This window comes from Sylvia atricapilla, chromosome 13 (assembly GCF_009819655.1).
Source record: "Sylvia atricapilla isolate bSylAtr1 chromosome 13, bSylAtr1.pri, whole genome shotgun sequence".
In the NCBI taxonomy this organism is placed as follows: Eukaryota; Metazoa; Chordata; class Aves; order Passeriformes; family Sylviidae; genus Sylvia; species Sylvia atricapilla.
In genome coordinates, this window is record NC_089152.1 from 6,609,597 (window position 1) to 6,632,859 (window position 23,263).

Genomic DNA, 23,263 nt, shown 5'->3' on the forward strand with positions numbered 1-23,263 from the left:
TGTCCAAGGCATAATGCTGTGCCTGTGTGCATTTACACTATAATTATGAATGGTTTGTGCTGTGAGAGAGTGTGATGGCTTCAGTGCTGCCTTTTATAAATACAGCATCTTCTGGGCCGTTGTTTAAAGACTCCTCTGGAAGCCTGATTTAATAGCAGAGCTGAGTGAATAATTCAAAACCTTTTTATCAAGTTTTTGTTTAAATTCTTAAATGAGCTCACCATAGCCTTTTTATGTATCCCTCCTGCATGTGTCGTACAAATATGAGAATAATTGAGTTTTGCGAGTGCAAATGTTTCTGTGAAGCGAATTTTTAGAGCTTGATGTATGACTGTTTATGGAAAGGGGAATGTTAAAATCTCACACACCAGTGCCTGTGCCAGAAACTTGTGCTGGCTTACTTAGGGAAAGGGTGGGAGGCAAGACCCTGGGTTTTGTTGGAGCAATCCTAACTGAACTGGTTTGTCAGATTGACTTGTTTGCAGTTTAAAAACTGAACTCATGTATTTAAAGGAATTTCAGCTATATCTCTTTAACAGGCCGTTCTGCAAACAGTAGCAGTACTTAGTTTAAAATATTTGCTTTTTTCCAGATAAGTACTATTTTGACTCTTTCATTTTCTTCTCCCTTTGCATGAGATGAACCAGCACATTCAAAATGCATCTGCTTAGCATCATTGAGTAGCTTAACAAAGGGACGCAGATGAGAGAAAATCCATAGTTACCTTCCAGGTTTCGTCATTCCTTGGCTTAAAGTTCAGTCCAGGCTGGAGAAGAGCCTTGCAGATAGATAATTTGAGTGGATGTAGCCTGCCTACTCACATGTATTAATGTTTGCAGACTTGCTGGTGAAAGCTCATTAGGGTTAAGTCACTTCTGAGTACTGATGGTCTTTAAAAGGCAAATGAAAGCCTTGCAACCAGGATGTCTGCAGAATTGGCATCCATTTGTCTTCTGCTCCTGAAGAAAAATGGGAGACATAAAAATCTAAAGCCAGTTCAAGAAGCAGGAGTTGAGGATTAGGCAGGGAGCTCGGAGATGCTGCTTTCTCAGTCGAGAATTGTTGCTTAATTGGTTATAAGAATTTAGTCAAGGCTGTTTATTCTGTTTGCAGACAAACCTTCTCCTGTGCATGATCTGGCAGTCCTCTAACCTTCCTGGCACCGCTAAGCGTGTGCTTGGAGATGAGATGGAAAATCCTTCCTCTTTCAGTGCCTCATGAGTTTGCAAAGTCTGATTTGCATGTGCAAATTCAGAGAGTTTGCCCTCTAAATTTTGGATTTCTTTGCTGATTTTCCACTCTGAACTCTGCTGCAGCCACCTTTAACAGTCTAAATGTTGTTTACACACGGAGCTGCCTGGGAACGTGCTGAGCTCCAGCCACTGGTAATGCCACATGCCCCTCGCAATGTGTGCAGAAATCTGGAATTGCAGGCTTGTGTGACAGTGAAACTACTATTGAAAGCTTCCATTGCCTTCAGTCACAGCTATTCCAAGTGTAACTACTGACAGTACGGATACTAGAAACTGGGCATCTGTATAGCCATACTCAGACCTATGAGAAACATAGGGTGGTCTTTAGAAGTAGGAACTTTTAGGTTTTGGGGTTATAAAAAAAACCCCAAACCGACCTCCAAACCCTGGCATCATCACAACAGCCAGCTTTGATTTTGCAGGAGGAGGGCAGTGAAATGTATGAGCCAAGTAAACCTGTTCTTTTTTTGGCTTCCCTGAAATTGTCATATGTGTAAAGTCATATTTTCACTGAACAAAATGAGTTGTATGCAGCACTGCACCAGTGGGCCTGGGCCTGTGGTTGTGGTGTTCTTGAGTCACCTTGTCTCTCAGCTTGAGTGGGAAGGTTGTTCAGACTTGGTCTGACCCCCTTGTATCAGCTGTCACGTTGCTGCAGTTGGGTCTTTATTGAGCTGAAGAGGAAATCTCCTTCGTGCCTTTTCATTTCCGTGTGGTGCAGTATCACCTCTGACTTGCCACTATGGATTCCTTGGACCTTGGGTGGACTTTTGCTTGTTTTTAATTAAATGTTGGTGTAACAAGAGTTGTTTTGTGACAAGAAAGACCCAACAATCTTACCGAACATGCAGAACAAGCAGGCTATGTCTTGTCATCCCATTACGACATTCCTACTGTAGGAAACACCCTTTGTGCTTTCATAAATTTGTCCTTATTCATAGTGTGAAACTGCAAATTAACGTGTAAAATCGCTTTTGTGCATTGGAGATTATGTGTAAATTTTTGCTTGTATTTATTTCTTTTAGCGTTGTGAGGGGGAAAACAGTTCAAGACTTGGTGTGTATTTGGACTGGATGGAATAGTGATGAGGTATAGCTGAAGTATTTTCTTTCTTTTAAAGCTGTTTGTGATTTTCTGCTGTGGATATTTTGATTCTTGTTTATTTTGCTCCTTCATTTGGAGAAGAATAGTCTGGGAGAGGGGAAGGAAGAGGCAGGGTTTACCCCTGTAACCATCATTGTTAGGGCTAACTTCTGGTAGAGCTTTGCTGCTTTGGTTTGACCTCTTTAAACTTGAGAAATGTGTTTTTGTTTGCATTTCCATCTTGTTGCATTTAAAAAGTGTTCTAACTGTACCAGATTGTTTGAACATTCATGGGGGAATGTTTTTCGGAGACTTGATAGAGTTTCCAGGCAGCTTTTCATCCGCCAAGTACTGTACTGGGCTCTCACTGGTGAGGTTTTGCTTGATTTGCTCTAAGAATCTGCAGAGCAACTGTTCAAAATTGCTGACACATGTTAAGTAATGTGGAAATCACCATCCTACCCCATTGAAGTCTGAGAGTGCTCATGTCGACAATAAAAACAAGATCTGACCCTGAAAATGATATGTGAACAGTCTCAATCTGGAGACCATTTCTAGTGTCTTCCCTCTGGCTCTGGCTAGTTTATCCTTTGGTCTTAGGTATTTTGTTTTTTAAAAAAATTATTTACTCAGTCTCCTAAAAAATACCACTTTCTGCCTTGTCCATGTATTTTTGAATTATTTAACCACATGTATGTATTTGATGATGCCAAGTTCAGAGTAAAATCTCAGTTCTGTAGTTGAGTATCAGGAGAATTAATGCTACTTCTGCCAATAATGGTAGTGGCATAATGCTTATTTAATAAGAAATCCATCATCTTCTACCTCCCTTCTCCAAACCTCTAGTTTTCAGCTTTGGAGCAGCTGTAATCAGCCTGTACAACTTCCCTTCCTCCTCTCATGAATAAATCCAAGTACCTTATCTTCTCTATCGGAAAGTCTTCCCTGGCTTGAGCAGCCTCTGGAGGAGGGTATAAAAGGGGCTTTCACTGCCTGACAGGAAGCGAAATGAATGGAGGAACTTTTGATAATGCCCCGTCTGTCTGAGCGGGGGATCAGCCCGGCTAAATTGCAGCAGATTAGTGAATGATAGTGCTTCAGCCGGGGCCAGAATTATAAGGTTTTAATCTTGGAACAAGCAATGATTTCTTCCTCCTCAACAGTGGTCAACTCCCTCTTTGATTTGGAGGCTTGCAGTCATCCATATTCAGTTAGTTTGGGTGTGTGGTTTCTTTTATTTTTTTTGTTTTTTTTTTTAGTCTGCATTCATGAGTCTCAACAAGCTTTTGGGTTCTTTTGGTAGCAGTGATTTTGGTGAAACCTGTCATGGCCACATGCCATTTTTGTCAGTAACTTGTACTTTGCATTGGATTTTTATACCTATAATGAAGTCTTGTATTTCCCAGCTTTCTTAATATTGGTATGTGTTGTTCTGCCTCAGTCTCTCGCAATTAGCTTTGGGGTAGTTTGGGTATTTTTATTATAAGCAGCATTTTTGTTTCTGGCCACCTTCAGCCTTACTCTGTGTGTGAATGTGTGACTCCTTGATTCCCTCCCCACGACTTGGTCCAAATTTTCTGATAATTCAGCTCAGTGGGAGGGAGAGATGACTGAAAATCTAAATGGGGCAGCTTAGCTAATTGCCTTAGGCCTGACTCGTCTGCTGGTTTTATTGCAGCCCAATGTGATTGACATTTGGGGAATTGCACTGCTATAATGCTGGCAGCAGTGGTGAAAAATCTGCCCTATTGTTTCTGATACATTCACTGTCTGAGGAGGATTTTTTGTTACAAATAACTATCAGAAAGGCAACTAATGGAATGGATTTACTTTTTTTCTTTGAATCACTGACTTTTCCAATTCCCAAGACAAAATATGAATGAGAGTAATATCCTATATACTAAAACTTTGCCTTGTTCTATGTTTTTTCAGGCTTTTTTTTCTTGGACTTTATTACTGGAAAACTCTCTAATGACAACTTTGCTTAGGTAAGTGAAGCAAGATTTTTTCCTGTGGATTTTTTTTAGAATCGCTTCCCCTCTCTTAACTTCTTTTGCATGTTGGGTCGTAACGTTGAGCATCCAGCCAGCTGTGCTGCGTGTGCTGTGGTTAAGGGCTAGAAAGATGTTGTAAACAAAAGTTGGGGTAATGCCTCTAGTATGCCATAAGGTCCTCATTTATTCGTTTAATCAGATGGAGTGGACGTGGTGCAGAATAATGAAATACAGGTTATATCTGCATAATACTGCATAATCTCATCAATTCATAAATTTTTTTTCAAGAGTTGCTCTGCATTTTTTTTCCCACTGGAAAGTAAACTTGTTGCTATCATTTAATGTCAATTTGTTATGAAATGAAACCTTTATGCTTCCAAGTTTTCAGGTGTAGTTGCTCTTCCTCAATCCCTTTCTCTTCCCTCTTTCCCTCAAGCAGGAGCTTTTGATATGGAGAAATCATGAAAAGCTTGAGAGTGTCTTTTTTTTTTTCCCTCAAAAGATGGGAAAACATGAGAAAATTTCACACCCCCCTTTGATATTCTGAACCCCATCTACACCTCTAAAATTCAGATTCCACATAATTGGTGATTAACAGGATTTTTGGGTGTTGATTGAAAGCACCTTGTCTTGTCTATGTCTAAATATCTTTGGAGCATTCTGAGCACAAATCCAGTGCTGTGGTGCCATGGATGATGAGTGGAAGAAGTAAATGTGCTGCTGTACCAAAATGTACTGTGTTTTCCTTTGTGGTGGAGAGAAGACTTGACTGACCTCTGATGCAAGAGAAGAAGTTAATTCCTAGATATACAGCTAATTTGATGTATTAGTTGGAGTTGATTGTTGATCCTGTATGTGAGGCCAAAAGCAACTGCAATGTTCATGTGGGAGTATAGTATCCTAACATCTACCGTGACAAAAGTGCTGCTGCTCTTTGTGAAGTGTCTGTGAAAGGCTTTTCTTGTTTCTCCTGTCTCTGCTTTCTGCAGAGACCCATCCTCTCTTCCTTTTGATCTCCTACCAGTGAATGGTCAGCATAGCAGCTTCTCCCCTTGAGATGAGGGACCTTGGTGAAATAAAACTGATTGTCTTAAACCAGAAGTCTTCTCCAGTCTGCTTTTCCCTGGTATTTGTCCCTCTTCAGGAAGGACTTTAGAGGAGTGAAGACAGACAATGCAGAAAGGCTTTTGAGTTCCCTTTAGTTTTCCTTTAGGTAGCTCATTGGAGTTTATCTGCCTTTCCTTTGCCAAGGTGCTGAACTCAGGGCACTTTGTGTGGCATAGCGTTTGTCTTTTCCTGAAACACACAGGAACTGGCTGGTGGATTCCAAACTGAGTGAGCCAGCAAAGGTGGAAAAATTCTTATCAGGACCCTCTGAGAACATGTCTGAGATAGATTGTTGCTTGAGATCCAGCACTATATTGTTCCTGAGATGTGCCATTCGGTGGGCTTGAGGTTCCCCCATGTCTCCCTCAACTGCTTGAGCGGTGACTAATTTGCAGCCTGAGGCTGTATTTATTGATACCCCTGCGTATCCAGAGGATGGAGAGGACTCTGCAAATGAGGGGAGTATTTAGGCATCAGTTTTACATCCTTTTAACTTTGTATAGTAGACACATCTATGAATATATGCAGACCGAGCTAATAAATAACCAGGGAATGGTAGTTCAGAGGAAAGGACATAATTAATTCTGTCACGTACTCGGTTTTAGAGTTGGGTCCAGAGCAGTAATGTGTTAGGCTGGGAAGGTAAACACTGTCATTATTCAGCAACAAAACGTGTACAAGGCTGACATTGTTTTCCTCCTTTTGATATAATAATTTTTTTGCAGTGGTTGGAGTATCTTCAGTGGTCTTTGTTTGGTGTGGTAGGAGCTTGATGAAGCCCTACCCTTTCGAAGGGTCAGTGCTCCTTTATTGAATGGAGTTTTGTATTAATGCTGCTTTGCTGACACAGGACGTGTGCTGTTCCAGAAGGCTCTTACTGTTTGCTGTGGTTGGGGTGCTTGGCTGGAATTCTGCAATATAGTTTGAAGGGAGGTATTTCTGTTTCATCAGGTGATCCCTTTTCAACTCCCCACACTGCAGTGTTAACCCAGGTCAACTGTACATGTCACATTAAAAAAAGAATTCTTTTTGTGCAGATGCTGTTAAAAAGCCAGTGTGATCTTACCTTGTGTATATTTATATATATATATATTTTTTTTTCTTCTGCAACTACACCAGCTTGCAGAGTGACTTCAGCAAATGCTTCGAGGTTAATGTCTTTGGATCATTTTTAGTGGGAAGAGAGATTTGGGAGAATCCTGGCATTGCATCTAAAAGCATCTAAAGTTACTGTGAGAATGATGATATATTTGCTAAAAGGAATAGCTGTCATGGTAAAAAGTTACCTAAAGCAAGGTAGTTAACTTTGCAGCATGTATGATAAATAATAATGGGAAAAAAAGCTAAGGTAATTGTAGTTTGAAGGTCCTCCTTTTGCTGTTACTCATAGCACAGCTTCTCTCCTCTCCTTCATACCTCTCATCTTAGCAAATTTCTTGATGTATAGTTACACACACAGAAAATCAAGCAGAGATTTAATATATATGTTTCTGTCTTGTCTGTGCTCCACACGACCCACCCTGGATATCAGGTCACTTGAGTTTGCGTAAGTGAGGATGTGTGTATCCAAAGTGGGTTAGTTTTGTTCAGCCACTCAGTGCCTCTTCCTGTTGAGTTTTCTTACAAATTTTACAGCTCTGGCTCTTCCAGCAGAAGTCTTGGACAAAAAACACTCATGGAGCCATCAGTGGAATAGCTGATGCAGCTCAGCAGCCACCTCCTAAAAAAAGTGGTGGAAGGATGCCTGTTTCTCTAAGCAGTATTTGCTTTGGAAGACGAGCATCTCTTTCAGCATGTCCTTGGCTTTCTGTGTCTCCCTAGCAAGCTGTAGCACTGAATACTCCTCCTTCCACTCTTCCCAGCTCAGTTTAAAAGTTCTTGGTTTAAAGTATTTCTGTGGTCCTTCAAGGTCTGCTCTGTCTGGTTGCAAAACTCCCAGGAATGTGGAGAGGATGGATCCTTTGGATGGATCAGAAAGAAGTTGTGTGTTGTCAACTTGCACAAGGTCTTTGTAAAAAGTATGAAGTTTTTTTTTCAAGGGGAGGGATCTCTTAAGAAATTACTAGTCCTTGGTGGGTGGCATGCGCAACATTGACTGGAGGGGCAATTGTTCTGTGGTTCATGTACTGTTTATTTTGCAGCAGTGATGTTTTTATATTGCTGAGGCAGATGGAGGGATTCCCAGCTCCACAAGCATGACCCTGGGAGAGATTAGCTGGTTTTAGGTTTCACCACTCGTATGATGAGGTTAGCCTGAGAAGAGATGAATCCCTGTGTATGGAAATGGTCTTGGCCCAGATCTTGTCTGGAGATATAAAGCCTGAGAAAGGACCAAGAGGTCAGCTTCAGCTTTTTAAGGAATGTCATTCTATGTATGGTCATTTTATGGCATGTGTGAACTGCTGGTTTTTTATTTCAAAAAGGGTAAAAAATTTATTTGCAAGCTTATGTGTTTTTTTAAAAACACTCTAATTAGAGCTACAGTTAGCTCTAAAGTAGAACCTACATTACAGCTACATAAATATTTATTTCTCTGATACTGAAACACTAATGATAAAGAATCCCAAGTGGTTTTTTCATAGCTACAAAGGAAGTACATTTCTCCCATTCTCTGCCTCTTAGCACCTTTCTTCCACTTGACCTGGTTCCCTCCTGCTGAGCTAAGCAACATCCTCAATCTGCACACACTGGGACTTGATTTTTTTGCATCTATAGCAGTCTTAAGTAATTACTCTGCAGTTCTAATACTTGTGACAGAAGTGAGCTCCTCTGCTTGTGTCAGTCAACAGTATCTAGAAAACTGAAGCTCGGAAACAAGCTAAAATGAATACAATCTTGTTTCCTCTTTGCTCACATGGGCACTTATTCACTTCCCCATCTGCTTCGACTTTGAAGACAGCTGAGGTTCTTCCTCTGTCTGACCCACTTGGCATAGGCTGGAGAGATTGTCTTTCTTTAATAGCCAAGTTTATGGGGCTTCAGCTCATTCGTAAATAATCCTTTGTATTTTGAGTGCTGCCTTTCTCCTTCTTTCCCCTTCAAAATGGACTTGCTGTCATTTGTGTACAAACCGGGGGAATATTTTTTCAGTCTTTAGATAGAGGAGGAAATTTGTGCAGTCACTGGACACAAGAGGTTGTAAAGTATGCTGAGGAGATTTCACTAAGGATCTGTGATTTGAAGTATTTATCTTGTCCACTTTCAATTTGTGATCTCAGCACAAAAGAGCATCAGCTGTAGAGGAGGGCTTTGCTCTGTTAAGCACAGTTCCAGAAGAAAAAATACAGGACTTGGGTATGCAGAGGCATCTTCATAGGAACCTGTGAATATTTAGTGTACTTCAGAGAGGGACAAGGTGTTGCCCTGCATTTGCTTTCATGCTTAAGTACCTGCACCAGTAATTGGTTTGCATGTGTGAATGGTTATTTTAAGGTAGCATTAAAACTCACTTTCTGCTTTACTGACGTTCTGCAGACCTGACTGGAACTTTGAGCCCTTGTGATCTGCATGTGGTCCTTCTGTGGCCTCTTGGTAGCAGGAGGTAGCAACCCTCTGTGGAAAGATAGGCTGTAATTTTGTCCTACTTTGAACATGTGGGATTCTAAGTATTTCCTATGAGATGTATTACTAGTGTAAACAAACTGTTTTGTTTAGTGTAAGCTCTTTATCCTGATAGGATTGGAGACCTCTTATAAAGCAATCACTGTAAATTTAAAACTAATATTTGACATTATTTAAATAAACATAAATCAAGATAGTATACAAACAATACAAGTTCCCAGCCCAGGGACCTGAAAGACAGACCTGCTTGGATTAGATCTGTGTACTTTTTGTCCATTTCCTTTTAAATTTAAGGCATTGTGCACCTAATACCTTTTAAAATTATATCAGTGATAAAATTTATAAATATTGCAATGGGCACAGATTTTAGTGCTACAGTTATAGAAGAGATGTAAAAGCATGCAGGGTGAGTAGATGTTCGTGCCGTCTTTGGTGCAGCATCGTTGCCACCCTGGTTGGTTTGATACAGAGGACTCCAAATTGAAGCCTTTATGCTGGAAAGGGTAAATTACTGTTTAGTGTGTTGTAGAAGGTCTTGTAGACTGTGGGAGTAGATGAGTTATTTCAAAAACATAATGCTGGAAAGACATTTCCGTGCCAGGCTGTTAAATTTCATTGCTGTGTTAATTAGATAGGAAGAAGCCCCTTATTTTATGAAGTTTTCCAACTCAGTTGAAGCTCTATCACATTAGATGCGACAACTGAATGATCAACTACTTGTCTGGATGCCAGGAGCCTTGTACTTCCAAATTAATTGTGGTTTTATGACCCAGTGTTAAGTTTTTGAAAAATAAAGCTTAGGCCTTGGAAAAAACAGATGCTGATGAATATAGGAAGGAATGGGGAAAAGAATATAGTGTCCTTGGTAATGAGGTGACCTGTAGTGCCCTAAATTCACTTACCAAGTAGCTATTATTTTTTGAATATAAAATGTAAAATTTTGCCTTTGAGGAATTTCATTTTAGAGGGTGGAGGAGTTCACAATCCTTTCAAGGCCTGAGTTCAGCTGGTAATCCAAGAGAGGGAATTCAGTATCTTCCTAGATGGAGAGTGTAGGAGTTTTTTTAGTTTGTCAGGCTTTTCAAAAATGTACTGATTTGCAGATGCATGGGGGACCAGGGAGAAGCCCTTGCCTCTAAGTGGTGGTAAAATTTAAAACTCTTATGGGTATGGCTCTGATCAACATTCATTTCAATGTTCCCATAAAAAGCTTATGACTTGGCAGGATTTCAGGGATTGAAAAGAAAAAAGCTCTGTATACAACATGTTTTATTAATGTTGAAGGAGTAATATTGCTGTATTTCAGAGTCTGCCACTGCACAGAATAAGTTCTTTTTGGCTCTTGTACACTTTAGCTTTTCCCTTGAATAAAACAAGGTGTGACTTCACATCTGCTTTTTCCTAGTAGCCTTGCATTAATCAGGAGTATACATACTTCCAAGTTTTGGTTCCATTTCATCCTTTTTCTTCCTTAATTTTCCTGTGTTGCAGAGTAAATTTATGATTCTTGACCCTCAACTGATGCTGTTAAAGTGTATTTGCATAAACCTTGATGTTAAGCATCACATCCCACTTACTTGTGATGACTTTTTGCCCCCTTTTAAGCTGTATATAAAGGTGAATTTGAAATTAGGCAGCTGAGAAAGAAGTCGTCTGTTGAAACTTGGCAAATGTCGTTGAACTAATAAAACCAAATTTAAAAAAATACACTTTTAAGGGAAATCAGTATGGTAAAACATGAGCTTTAAGATGAAACTTCTGAAGATCATCTGTGCAGCCAGAGTGCAAGAGGAGGCAGATAACACACGTCAAGCACAAAATCACAATTTACAGCCCCGTTCCGGTGTCACTTTGGTGAGATGACCTCTGCGTGGGGCTTGGCTGGCCATCAAGGAATGGCTGAGGGGGCCGGCTGGAGCGGGATCGGATCGCCGGCAGTGTGCGAGCACCGGGGCACGCTCTGAAACGGGAGTCTGGCTTCAAATCCTCGTGAAACAGGAGTCTGGCTTCAAATCCTCGTGAAACAGGAGTCTGGCTTCAAATCCTCAACACCAGCCTCTTTCAGAGAGTGCTGCACTGCCTGGCTGTGGGACACAGCCTGGGCTCTGCGAGGTGGGAGGAGTGGGGGTATGTGACTGCTTAAAAGTAGCTTTTATTCCCTAAGTTATTGCATGGGTTTTGGCTGGAGTAGAGTTGACTTTTTGTATAGTAGCTAGTATAGGGCTGTGGTTTTGATTTGCTCTGGAAACTGTTGATAACTCAGGAATGTTTTGGGGACACACAGCCAAGGCCTTTTCTGCTTCTCACCCATCCCACCGGTGAGCAGGATTGGGGCACAAGGGTTTGGGTGGGGACAGCTGACATCAGATGGTCCAACAGATATTCCAGACCATATGCAGGCAGTGTATAGAGCTGGGGGAAGCAGGAGGAGGGGGATGTTCAGAGAGATGGTGTTTATCTTCCCACATCATCATCATGTGGTAGAGCTCTGCTCTCCTGGAGATGGCTGAACACCTGCCTGCTCGTGGGAATTGGGGAATGAATTCTTGTATAGCTTATATTGTGTGCAGCTTGTGCTTTACCTATGAACCCTGTTTTTAAACTCAGTGCATGAGTTTTCTCACTTTTACCCTACCAATTCTCTCCCCTGTTGCACTGGTGCAGAGTGAGCGAGTGGCTGTGTGGGTCTGGGTTGCTGCCTGGGGTTAAGCTGTGATAGCTATCATACTGTTAAAAACTGACACAGCTATATCTCAGTCTTATGCTTCTGATTTGTGAGTACTGTTGCTTAATTAACAATTATGAAGCACTTGGAGCACTTTAAAAGTGCTGGAGGATTGTAAAATATTGCATTTGCATGTGCACGCTCTTGAACGTGGAGATTTCCACGTTTCCACGCTCCTGCTGCGCGAGCACTTGGCTGAGTCGCACAGGCTCTTCCTGACCCACTTCTGTCCTTGTTTGCTCACTCCTCCTATTTGACACAAACCATCAGCCTTTTACTTTCTGTCTCTTTGTCACAGATTTGTGAGTCTGTCCTTTGAGAAGCAAGCAGTTCTGCTCCACAGGTGTTCAAAGTCAGGGTGGAGCGGACTTGGAGCAACCAGATCTTGTGATAGGTGTTCCTGCCCATGGTTGGGAAATAGAACTAGAAAAGTCCCTTCCAACCCAAACCATTCTATGATCTCTTCCATAGCAGCCCCTTTGAAGGTTATTATCACCCCATGGCATGTTCCAGGAATGCTCTTCCCCACACCCATGAGGTTGGACTCTGGTTCCTGGCTGCAGACAAAATCTTTGTTCTTCTGTTTCCTTCTTTGTTTCTCTCCCAGGCCCTGCACAGAGGGCAGAGGGTCTGCCCTTTAGGGAAACTCTTTGGACTTCGATTTGCTTCCCCAGAGAGGAGTTGAGCGAGCCTTTAGCTGCTCGTGTTCTCCCTGTGGTGATCATGGGGATACCTGGAGCTGAAGAAGAGCTCAGGGGCAACAGCCAGACTTGGCCTGGACTGGGGTTGCAGATGGACATGTGTGCAAGTGCTCCCTGTGACAGGGACACAGTGAGAAGGTGCTTTTCCAGGAGAGTTGGGGGAAGGTTCATTTGAAGCTAATGGGGCTGTTGTGGCCAGGGACAGTGCTCCTTCTGCAGAATCATGCTGCAAGGGCAACTGCTGCCTTTGTGAGGCACTTGTGTTGCCTCTATCTGACCCATAAATATTTTGAAACTTTTCTTTGATATTCATCAGTATTAGAGAGCTGAAACCCACCCATGTGAACATAATTTGATTAGTTATTTGAAGAAATTCCCACTTCCCAAATCAGAGTGGGCTGGATTTTTCAAGAGGCTTAATATGTTATCAGCAGATGAAAACAGAGCACTGGAGTGTCTAACAAGAGATGCAGAAATACCAACTGCTTCACCAAGAGATGAAATCTCTCTAACCAAATGAAGCTCCCTGGGACTTGCTGGTGTTACCTGCAGTGCTGGCACCAGCACTAATGGCTTGCATCCTCTGAAAAAGGGAAGGCTCATGTAACTTGGTCTGCTGAGCCAGGGCTTTAATTCAAGCGTGGATAAAGCAAGGAATTTGATCAGGCTCCTACCGTCGGTCTCACTTTGAGCTAAGTGAAAAGGAGTAGAGCTGAGCTGTAGGACACAGGGTTTTTCTTGTGAAATCTGAAGTGTTTGGCAGATCTCTGAGTAGTCTACATCAGTCGCCACGTACTCAAGTTCAGCTCCGTGCCATTACCTCTGTGCAGGGAGCTCATGGCATGGATGGTATGGAAGAATTTAATTTTGTTTTGTCTTGTCCTGTCAGCCAGTTCTCTCAGCATCTCTTAATCTCGGATATTTATGGCTTGAAATAAAGTGTGTGTTGAGTTGCACTTAATCTAAATTGAGTATAGACCTAATCTAGCAAAGGATGAAAAATTCTGTTATGCTGGATCCCTTCTTGGGAAAGGGAAGGGGTTCTGTGCATTTTCTTAAAATAAAAGCGAGGGGAAGGGAAGGAAGAATAGATGGTTAAGTGGTTTCAGTCACTATTAATGTTTGCCTACTGCAGCAATAACTTGTATTCGCATCTTTTCCCAGGGATGGGAGAGGAAGAAAGGGAATGAGGAAGTTGCTTGGACAGTTTTAGTTAAACTTGGTTAGCACTTGTTCAACTGATCTGTGTTTTATAAAGCTAAGAGTTGCTTTTATTTATGCTTGGTTGTGCCCAGCATTCTTGGGAGTTCTGGAGTTGCAGTCTATTGGAAGATCTAGGCTTGAATTGCTGTTGTCTTTGTGGTGTTCACTGTGCAGCAGGACCTGGAAAGTTGGCATTTTTTTGCAAATTTAAAGTATTCCTCACTCCTGGGATTGCTGTGAGGTGTCGTGAACGTTGTCAGCAATAAAATTTTGTTCTGGATGCCTTTTGCACTTGTTGCTGTGCTCCTTTCTGTCTTCTTTCCAGGCAGTCACGTTACCACCTTCTTTTTTTTCTTACTTCATTTTTTCCAGAATTTTGTTTAGCAAGGAATGACATTTTGCAAACAAATCAAACCTGGGGTAATTAAAAAACTTCAGAGCTGACTCTACCAGGAGTGGAGTTTTAGATGGAGGATGATCTCAAGGAGGAGGTCATCACATGGTCTCCTGTGCCGTTCTGTGGTCCTTGAGCTGTGTGTCTGCCACTCACCTTGGCTGGCTGGAGCTGAGCTTGGCTGTTTGTGACTGTTTAAGAAGTTAATCTTTCTGAAAGGCTGAAAGCTGCTTGGTGTGGTGTGGTTGCCTCAGCTACAGGAACGTAAACCGGTAACGCTGGGGAAAACAGAGGGATAAACATTTGCTGCTCTTTATTTGCGTGAGGAGTTACAAGAACCTGGGATACATTTAGTGACTTGGAACAATTTTTATTTGAGTGCTGGCTCTGTCATGACCTCTGCCCATTTGCTTAATGAAATAAAGTACTCAAACCTTGCAATGGAATAAGGAAAGTCTGTTAAGATTGTAGTCCCTTTACATCAGCTGACCTTGGTCTGACTAACAAACCAATTTGGCTTAATCCTTGTTTTTTAATTAAACATCAGATACTTGAAGGCATAAGTTACTGGCAATTAATCAAAGCATCTAGGAAGTCTGAGAGTTGGTCTCTATACTGCACAGGTTGAAAAGCTTGTGCATAGGTTGATATTTTAAATTAAATGTATAAAGATGAAAGAAAGGGATGAACATAAGAACCACAGAGCTTGCTTATTGATGTTCCTGTGAATTGATTGCATCTGTAGTTTTTTCTAAACTTGTGTTCAGATTGCACCATGGAATAGTTGAAGTGTCCCTCATTTGGAGGCTCTGGAGTGACATTTATCAATGTGGCCTCCTAAGACAAAGTTGATTTATGATGTAACCATGTCCTCTCTCCAATGAAATCACAAGGGTGTGGGCTCTGCATCTGCTGCTGCTTGCTGTCTCTCCCCTCTTCTTCCCAAGCCCTGGGGAAAGAGATGAACAAGATGTTTGTCATCTCGAGGTTAGAGAGTATGTTGGGAGGTCACTGGTGTCATTTGGTGACTTTTCTGTTTTACTGTACAGTGTTGGAGCCATTTGAGCAACTTTCAAGATCAGCTCTTATAGTGTAGATGAGGAAGATGGGTGCAAATGTGATCCTTGTGTGCATTGTCCCCTTCTCTGGTGTGGTGATGCCGCAGAAGAAGTCCTTAGGTATATAGATTTTTTTTTCGGCACTAATAGTGATGCAGGATGATGTTTGCAGACTTTTATGGGTAATACTGGAAAAGTTGGTGTCCTTTCCTGGCTGCTGTTTGCCTTTATGCTTCTGTGCTGCTGTGACTTTCTAAGATGTGTGGTCTGTATGTTACTAAAAACATACAGCAAATAAACCTGTCCAGGCAAGAACATGACCTTGATGCACAATCATTACCCAGAGCCCTAGGCTGGAAAGAATTATTAGTGTTGGAGATCGTGGTAAGGAGTCATCTTCCAGGTCGGTCTCTAAATATAGTCCTTTAAAGGTTTTAGCAATGCTTTTGGACTATAATTTTTTTTAATTTCAAGGGACATAAATCTTGTTGTTTCAAGGGAATGCAAAAAAAACCCACCCAAACTTCTTTCAATTCACAGTACATTCCTCATTTTACAAAAGAAAAAGGTGCCTGACCTGCTGAAGAGTGTGCACCTTTTGAAGCTGTGTGGAGATGAATATTCAATCTATGAGCCAGGAGCAAGATGCAGCAGGGATTATGTGAGAGCTTTGTGTGGGAGGAATTTACTTCCCATGGTTTACATAGTGTAAAAGAGAAGACCCCTCTTTCCTTGATGGGAGTAGCTCCACTGAAGTCAGAGCTCCTATTCACATGGGGGAAGATTTGCAGATTGAAGTCAAATTTAGAGGTATTTGTTTGTGTAAGACTGGTTTGGTAATACAGATAATACACAGTTTATTAAGTCTGTTAAACTTTCAGATTTCCATCCAGTTTAAGAAGAATTTATTGGAATTTACCACTCTGAAAAATGAGCCTGTTATTTCCTGAGGAGTAGTAGAGAGCATTGGCAAAGATTATAATGTCTTTCAAGACACAGCAGTGTTTCTGAGTGGTGTTTGTAGACTGCCTGGCACAGAGTGCCTGAGAGGATAGTTTTAGGTACTGTGGTGTTCTAATATCTAACCAACCTAAGCACGGCTGGTTGAGCATTGGTGGAGGTTCCTGACTTTGTCCATGATTTGGAATGCACAGGAGTAGCAAAGCCCCGTAATGCAGTACGGGAGTTGGAATTAATTTGCTGGGAGTTGCCTTTTTATGGGAGAATGGGGAGTTTCTGCTCCTGAAAGAGACCTCATGTTGGACCTATCAGACCCAAAGATCCAACATCAGCCTTTCTTACCTTTCTCTAGCAGTACCTTCTGGAGAGTGGGTTGGAGAGGGGAATCTCTTCATGTGAAACAAAAGTGAGTGGCCCTCACTGGAGTCCAGACAGAGTTGGGTCCTCAAACTGAGCAAAAATGACAAAAAACTTAATGACCCATATGCTTTTTAGAGGTAAATTCCTTAAGCTCCTGTGGTTGTGTCTATGTTGGGTTATACCCATATTTCTTAGCTGTGTTTGAGCAAACGCTTTGAATTCTTTGCATGAGGTGAACACTCAATCCTACTGCACGTGACTGTTACCTGAACACCAACAACCTGGATGCTCATCATTTCCATTTAAGCTGTAATGCATTTGGTGACCTTTGTTTGAGAAACTTTCCTCTTGCTGTCTGTCTTCCTTACCCTCTGAAGGTGCAGGATGATACTTAGTGGTTTTTTCCTCCTGTCACTCCAGTTCAGAAAAGGCTGGAAAATTCTCTACCAAAAATCACTGAAGGATTTTTTTATCTGCCTTAGGGAACTGTCCTTCCAGTCCTCACCTCTGCCTTGCATTGTCTTTTAACAACATTTCCCTAGGAACACAGTGTACCTGAGAGGCAAGACATATGCTTGTCTTGGTGGTTAATCATCATAGGTGCTGATGTAGAATAAGTTTGTGAGGCCAACAGTGACTGAAGCTGGTTTTTAACAGGAGTGGTGCTGGGTGTGAGAGCCAGGGTACTGGTGGGACCCAGTTGAAATGGGAAGAAACACAAGCTGCTGGCTTTTGAGCTTTTTTTTTTTGGAGGTGTATAGGACATAAAGGATCATTTTTCTGATGTGATTATATATTAGTGCAGTAACTGGACAGAGGAGAACCAGCATTTTTGGTAGGTGCAAGAGCAGCATTGTGCAGTTTTGCCTCTGTGCACCTTTAGCATTCATTCCTATAATGTTCCATCCACCCAATACAAACTTCTTCAGAGGATGGGGACTTCAGTGAACTGGTTTATCCTGACTAAAGGGTTATTCTTGGTGCCTTGTTTTCCCCCTTCCATTGCTCTTCTCCAGGCTGCTTTTGTTGGGCTGGCTGGGAGCTGGGCTGCTGCTTGCAGACAGAAGACATGAAGTAGTGTGGGAACAGCTTCTTGCTGACAGAATCCATGAACTGGTGATAAAGAGAAGTCCTGAGACATTCTTCTGCAGTCCACTGTCCAGACTGCTCTCACGCTCCCTTCTGCCTTGTGTTTATGATATCCACTCCTAGCAGTCTGGGGAAGGGGGTACTTTTGGATTTCTTTCATTTGAAGAAAGGAAAAAGGTTGAAACATTTGATTAGGCATGAGAGATGCGAGTAATTAAGATGGTAAAGTGTGGTTAAATAGTCAGAGCACTTTGACACATCGTAGACAAACTGTTGCATTGTGAACTTTATTTGCAGTGCAACAGGCGGATGAGGGATGTTTTACTACAGGGCAGCAATGTGGAAGAGCTCAGCCTTATGCTTTGGGAACGAGGCTGAGCTTCTTGGGAGAAGTTCTACAGAAAGAATCAAGACCACCAAAAGCCCCTCCATTCCTCTAGACTTGTAGAAAAGCATAGCTCAGAGCACATGCTATGTTGTGTGGCTCAGACACTCTGGTCACTGTCAGTCTTTCCATTCTGTTTCTATGTCAAGTAGCCTTGGGTAGAGGGAGCCCAACTTACCTGACTAAAGGGACTACAGAATGATTTCTGTTCTTGTCATTTACATGCATCAGGACTATGCAGGAGAGACACATGTTTACAATAAAAAGAAGACTGAATCTGCATTCTTCTGTTTTGCTTTTTTGTGGGCCTTTTGGTTCATGACTCATGAGCTCTTGTAGAGGCTTCTGAGCCAAAAATGCAGCTGCATTTTTCTGTCACATGCTGCCTTGCCAGATCCAGTAATAGCAACTATTGGGCAAGAGAGAAGAGAATAATACAACCTGCCTTACTACAAGTGTTTGTGGAACCATACTCGTGGGAAGTTGAAGATGATTTTCATAGTGAGCAAACCTTTCTATGAACTTCCTCCATCTCCTCATCCCTATGCATGTGGTGCTTGTTAACACCTTGGATGCTTGTGGAAATAACATTGCTAATAAAGGACATCTCCATGGTTTGTGATGGAGTCACTGTTACCAGTGACTGAGCTGTGAGATACTCCTGGAAGAGTAAGTAAGATCCAGTAGTAGGGGAGAGGGTTTGAATTACAGCTGGAATGTGCTGAGAAATCCTTTTGGCAAATATATTTGATTGAGAAAAGCAAAGCAGAGACCTGACGGATCCTTGAAGTGGACTTTATTTCCTGTGTTGTTTCCCAGGGAGTTCACCAGCGTGTTTTGCATATCTTCAGTCCCCAAATTGGTGCTCTTGTCTTTCATCTAAGGTTTTAGTTTTACACTATGTCATGAGAAAGATTTGTCTTGTTAAAACACAATATAAAATAGATATGGAGTGATATTGTGAATACCTTTAAAATACAGTGGTGGGTTGGTAGTGTGGCCATTCTTTAAAACCCTCTGTAGAAGGCCTGTGATACTCATAATTTTCATCTGATCAGAAGACAACCTGTAGGCTTTGAGCCATGTGCATTTTTTCCCAATTAAGCAGTTGTGTCCTGTGCTGGATCATTCCCATAGAGTATGGAAAATAAAATATGCTTTTAGTCTTTCTCAAATTTGTAACAGCATTTGATATTTTGCCCATGTTTTGCCTTTTGTGTAACATATATGCTTTCTTAATGCACAAATTTTGAAGTACTTTTCTTTACAAGCTTATGAAACTTCTTTAATCCATTACTGAAGTGCTGCAAACACAGACTATGACTGTAAACAGTATGTGCTATTGGCAAAGAAAAATGACCATCTTGGAGGCCTTTATTTTTTAAATTGCATTTTGTTCTACTTTAGAAAGACATTGGCTTGCCAGAGTTTCAGCATTTCTTCTTTTTCCCCTCTGCAGCTTGTGATCTTCTTGGGAATATAAATATCATTCACATTTTATTGTTCTTTGTGCATGATAGTGGAATGTGAGGTTTGTCCTGCTGCTGCACCCCCTTGTGTTGGAGATGTTGGCCAGAGAATGTCCCCATCACCACAAGGAAGGGGCACATCTGGACCTCCAGCTGAGCAGTGCTGCAGCAATTATTTCCAGCAAGGCTCCTCAAGTAAGAAACCAGATGTGCTTGTATTGGGATTTTGGGTTACAAACAAGACATAGATAGGAGGGAGTGCCACCTATGTGTAGACCATGCTCTTGCTTGTGTCCTGTTGTTCTTGGCATCAGGAGAGAGGAAGGGTCTGGGAACAAAGCATTAGCTGAACAAAACAAGGTGAATCAAGGGCAGAGCAAGAAGCTTAACTTGCAATTTCCTTGTCTTTGTTGGTTTGAATCTGACCCTCCACATTGTTTAGTGTTTTGTATTTCATTTCCTCAGTTGCTTAAGGAATGGTCGAGGCTGGCAGAGGTGCTTCAAAACCATGGTCAGGTGGGGCTTGCAAGATTTGAATAAAGATCTTGGTTTTTACTTCCAGTGGAGATTCATGTTTTATTTTAAAATAGGTCAGAGAAATTATTTGCTTGCTCCAGCAGTGCAGAGAAACCTTTTACTCCTGGTCGGCTCATAATTTCATTCTGTACCCTTGAGGATGAAAAAATAAAGTCCAGCCTCAAGTGTTCTTGCACAGCAGGAACTAAATCAGTGCGTTAGTCGTCTGAGTCTTGCTTGCAGCAGAACTGGATTTGATCTTTTGCTGCATCTCCATGTTGAGCTTTTGTTTCCAGCCATGGCACTTCGCTGCTTTCCTCTCCTGGTGCTCTGGCAGTTGAGGTGGAATTTGTAAAGGAAAACAGCTGTAGCTGAAGCTGTGGAAAAGTTACTGAAGGCAAATCCCTTGGGGTTATTTGGCTTGGTTTCCAGCTTTGAATTTCTCCTGTAAGCATTTAGAAATGGGCCTAATCCTGAAGTCACGGGCTTGAGAGGAATGTGAAGGTGAAATTCTTCAGCCTTTAACAGAAGCAATAGTACTTGAATGATCCTAGTGCTTGCTTTTGACCCTAATGTCATCTCAGAAAAGGAAAGAAACAACCTCTCACCCTCAAATAAATAAAATTCAGTAGGTAGATGTTTATCTGTTCTAGAAACACTGGAAAAACTTGGTTTTTCTCTGTTGCTGTGACTGACCCCACCTTTGCCATTCCTCCTTAATCACATGCATACCCCCTAGCTCTTGGCCTCTCGGAGGTTTGCATGGGAAGATCTCTGTTGCTTAGGAATTAATCGGCTTCTGCTGCCTCTCCTTCCTCCACCTGAAATTCTCAGGTGATCTCTTCCTCTTGCGTCACCCCTGAGAATTTAGATGTCAGAAAGAGCCTCGCCCTGAGGAATTTAGAACTCAGTGAAGAGCCCTTCCAGTAGGTCCCTGGGGAAAGCCCCAGGTTTCCCCGCCAAGCACACAGGGATGCCAGAGGGGGGCAGGCACAGGGCTTTCCTTGGGGTGTCCCAGTGCTCAGACCCTTCTCCCACATCGGGAAACTCTTCAGCAAAAACCTCAAGTGTCAGAAGAAACGTGGGTGTCAATCTGGCTGACCCTTGGCTCAGCAAGCAGCTGATGTGTGCCTGCTGGCAACTCGACTGAACAAAACCTCTTAGTGGCAACTGTTTGGGGCTGGCATAAAGCAGTTGTTGAAACCTTACTAGAGATGAAATCCCTCACTGGAGGAGGCTTGGCAATGATCTTTACAAGAGCACCTCTAAAGTTTAGCTGTGTGTCTTCCCAGCACGGATCAGTGTCAGGTTTCCCTGGATGATCCAAGAGCTGCAAGATTTGTTCCCTTTTCCAAAGGCTGATGGAGATTTGCTGTGAGGCTGTGACTCTCAGTGAAGGAGCTTTTTTTTCACCTGTGACACCGACCACTTCTTGGGATCTGATGGGTTGTCTGTGATCTCTAGCTACCTCTAGTGCTAAATGCCTGTGCTGTAGGCTTGCACTCCTTGTATTTTTATTTAGGTAGGGGTGAGAATGATTATTTGAAATCACTAGGAAGAAAATTGAATGGATCAGGGAATTTCTCAGAATACTTTTCTTCATCTAAACCCCTTCTTTGTTTAGATTTCTGAGTGGCATTAAATTTTGCCGTCTTTATTTTCTGCTTGTAGAAATGCCAGATTTTATTCATTTATCCAAAGCATATTGTGTCTTATTATTTGTGGGCAGAACACACGAGAGTTAAATTGGCATCTGTGTGTCACTGCTTTCCATGGCTTAATGCTTTCTAATCCTAAGCATGCTGTGGAAGAAGTGCATGTGCCCTTAGTTGTCATTAATGAAGTGTATATTGGAGCATTTTGGAGATAGAAATCAAAAACCATTGTTTAGAACAGGGGTCATATGTGGAATAATGTGTTGATTTAAATCTGCTGCTGTTAAAGGCAGGGCACCTGGAGGGGGAAAAAAAATCCCTAAAAGTGAAGTTATTATCTTGAAAAGGATAGCTGAAGCATCAGCAAATGAAAAGCACAGAGAATAAAAGCATTTGATCCAAGGTGTAAGAATAGTACTAAATACTGTGGTGTGATCCTTGTCCTAAAATGTTGTCCTTCAGAAGACAGTAACAGAAGTGTTGAGCAACCTTGTGCCCCAAGACCAGACAACTGGATCCGTGGTTTAGACACTTGATGGAGGGCCGGTCAGTCTGGGCACAGGTAGGAATTCTGGTTCATGGAATGACAATTTACAGAGCACTACTTTTACTGCTAGGATTATTCCTCTCTGTTGTCAAGTAGGGGATTTATTTGTGCTCTATGGACTAGAAGGTAGGTTATTAAATCTGTGGTGTTAAGACTTTTGTGTAGGGGCAAACTAGTGAGTATCTGTGCACGGCTGGGAAAAACTCCTCTGGTGGCCTTTGCAAGATGTGCTTTGTGCATAGAGGTGACACTTTCTGAGAGTCTTATTCTGGGTCAAATGGCAACCAGAATGTGTTACCACATGCTGGCTGTGATCAGCTCAGTCAAAGCAGGGAGCAAAAACTTTACTGATGCTAAAAAGTACTGATGAGGCTATGCACGCTGTATCGAAAAGACTATGGGTGCAATTGAAGACACCCTCGCACTTCAGGAAAGCCTGTCAGGGGGTTTTAATTGCTTTTCATTAAGTTTTTATTTTTTGTTTTGTTACCAAGTAACCCTGTTTAGTGCTCTGCTGAATGAGAGTCAAGTCCTGGAGAAGGCGGGCAATGTCTGAGTGGAGGATTAGCCGCAATTGCAGGAGTATTGGGAAGAGGAGATAGCAGCAGTTGGAAGCTGGGTTTGCAAGAGGTGAATCACCACTTGCACAGGTGTAGATAGGTAGATAGGCACTTGGAAACCCTGTGTGCACGTGGAAATGCGGGTAGTGCCTTTGCTTGAGTGCGTGCCTGGGTAGTGCCCGCAGTCCTGTTGACACTCAGGTGCTGTTGCACAAGTGGTCATTTACAGGTGCACTGGGAGAAGGGTGTGTCCCGACAATTAGTTGGCTTTAATTTCTTATTTTTCCTTCACTGAGCAAAAACCTGTACCTGCTTGGGGTAGGTGAGGAGTGGGAGGGTGTTCAGTTGGGTGAAAACTGTTGTCATTGCTGTGACTAAAGATCCTTTGCTTTGAGGGATGCTTGGGGTAAAAGTCCCTGATGTACTGGCAGGTACGTCAGCAAAGTTGCCCAATAGCTTGGTGTACCTGTCATAGGATTTGGTAAGTGACGGTAGCCCTCATGTAATTTGTTTTTGTTTTTTAGAGGATGCCTAGCAGCTGGCTGTGAAGTCATCACAGTGCTAGTTGGATGACTGGTTGTAACTCTTGATTAACGGGGAGGGGTGTGCTTTGCAGAGAAAATAATGAGTAGGTCTTGCTATG

General features: G+C 42.1%; 1 protein-coding gene across 1 annotated transcript in view; it reads left to right on the forward strand.

Annotated features, from left to right (window-relative positions):
* The first annotated feature begins 4,039 nt into the window (after nt 1-4,039).
* The window catches only part of LOC136366967 (A-kinase anchor protein 13-like), a 73,396-nt gene continuing 54,172 nt past the window's right edge, over nt 4,040-23,263 (forward strand). Inside the window, exon 1 of the mRNA XM_066328289.1 lies at nt 4,040-4,324. The gene's annotated coding sequence lies outside the window, so the exon portion shown is untranslated. The remainder of the gene's footprint in view (nt 4,325-23,263) is intronic.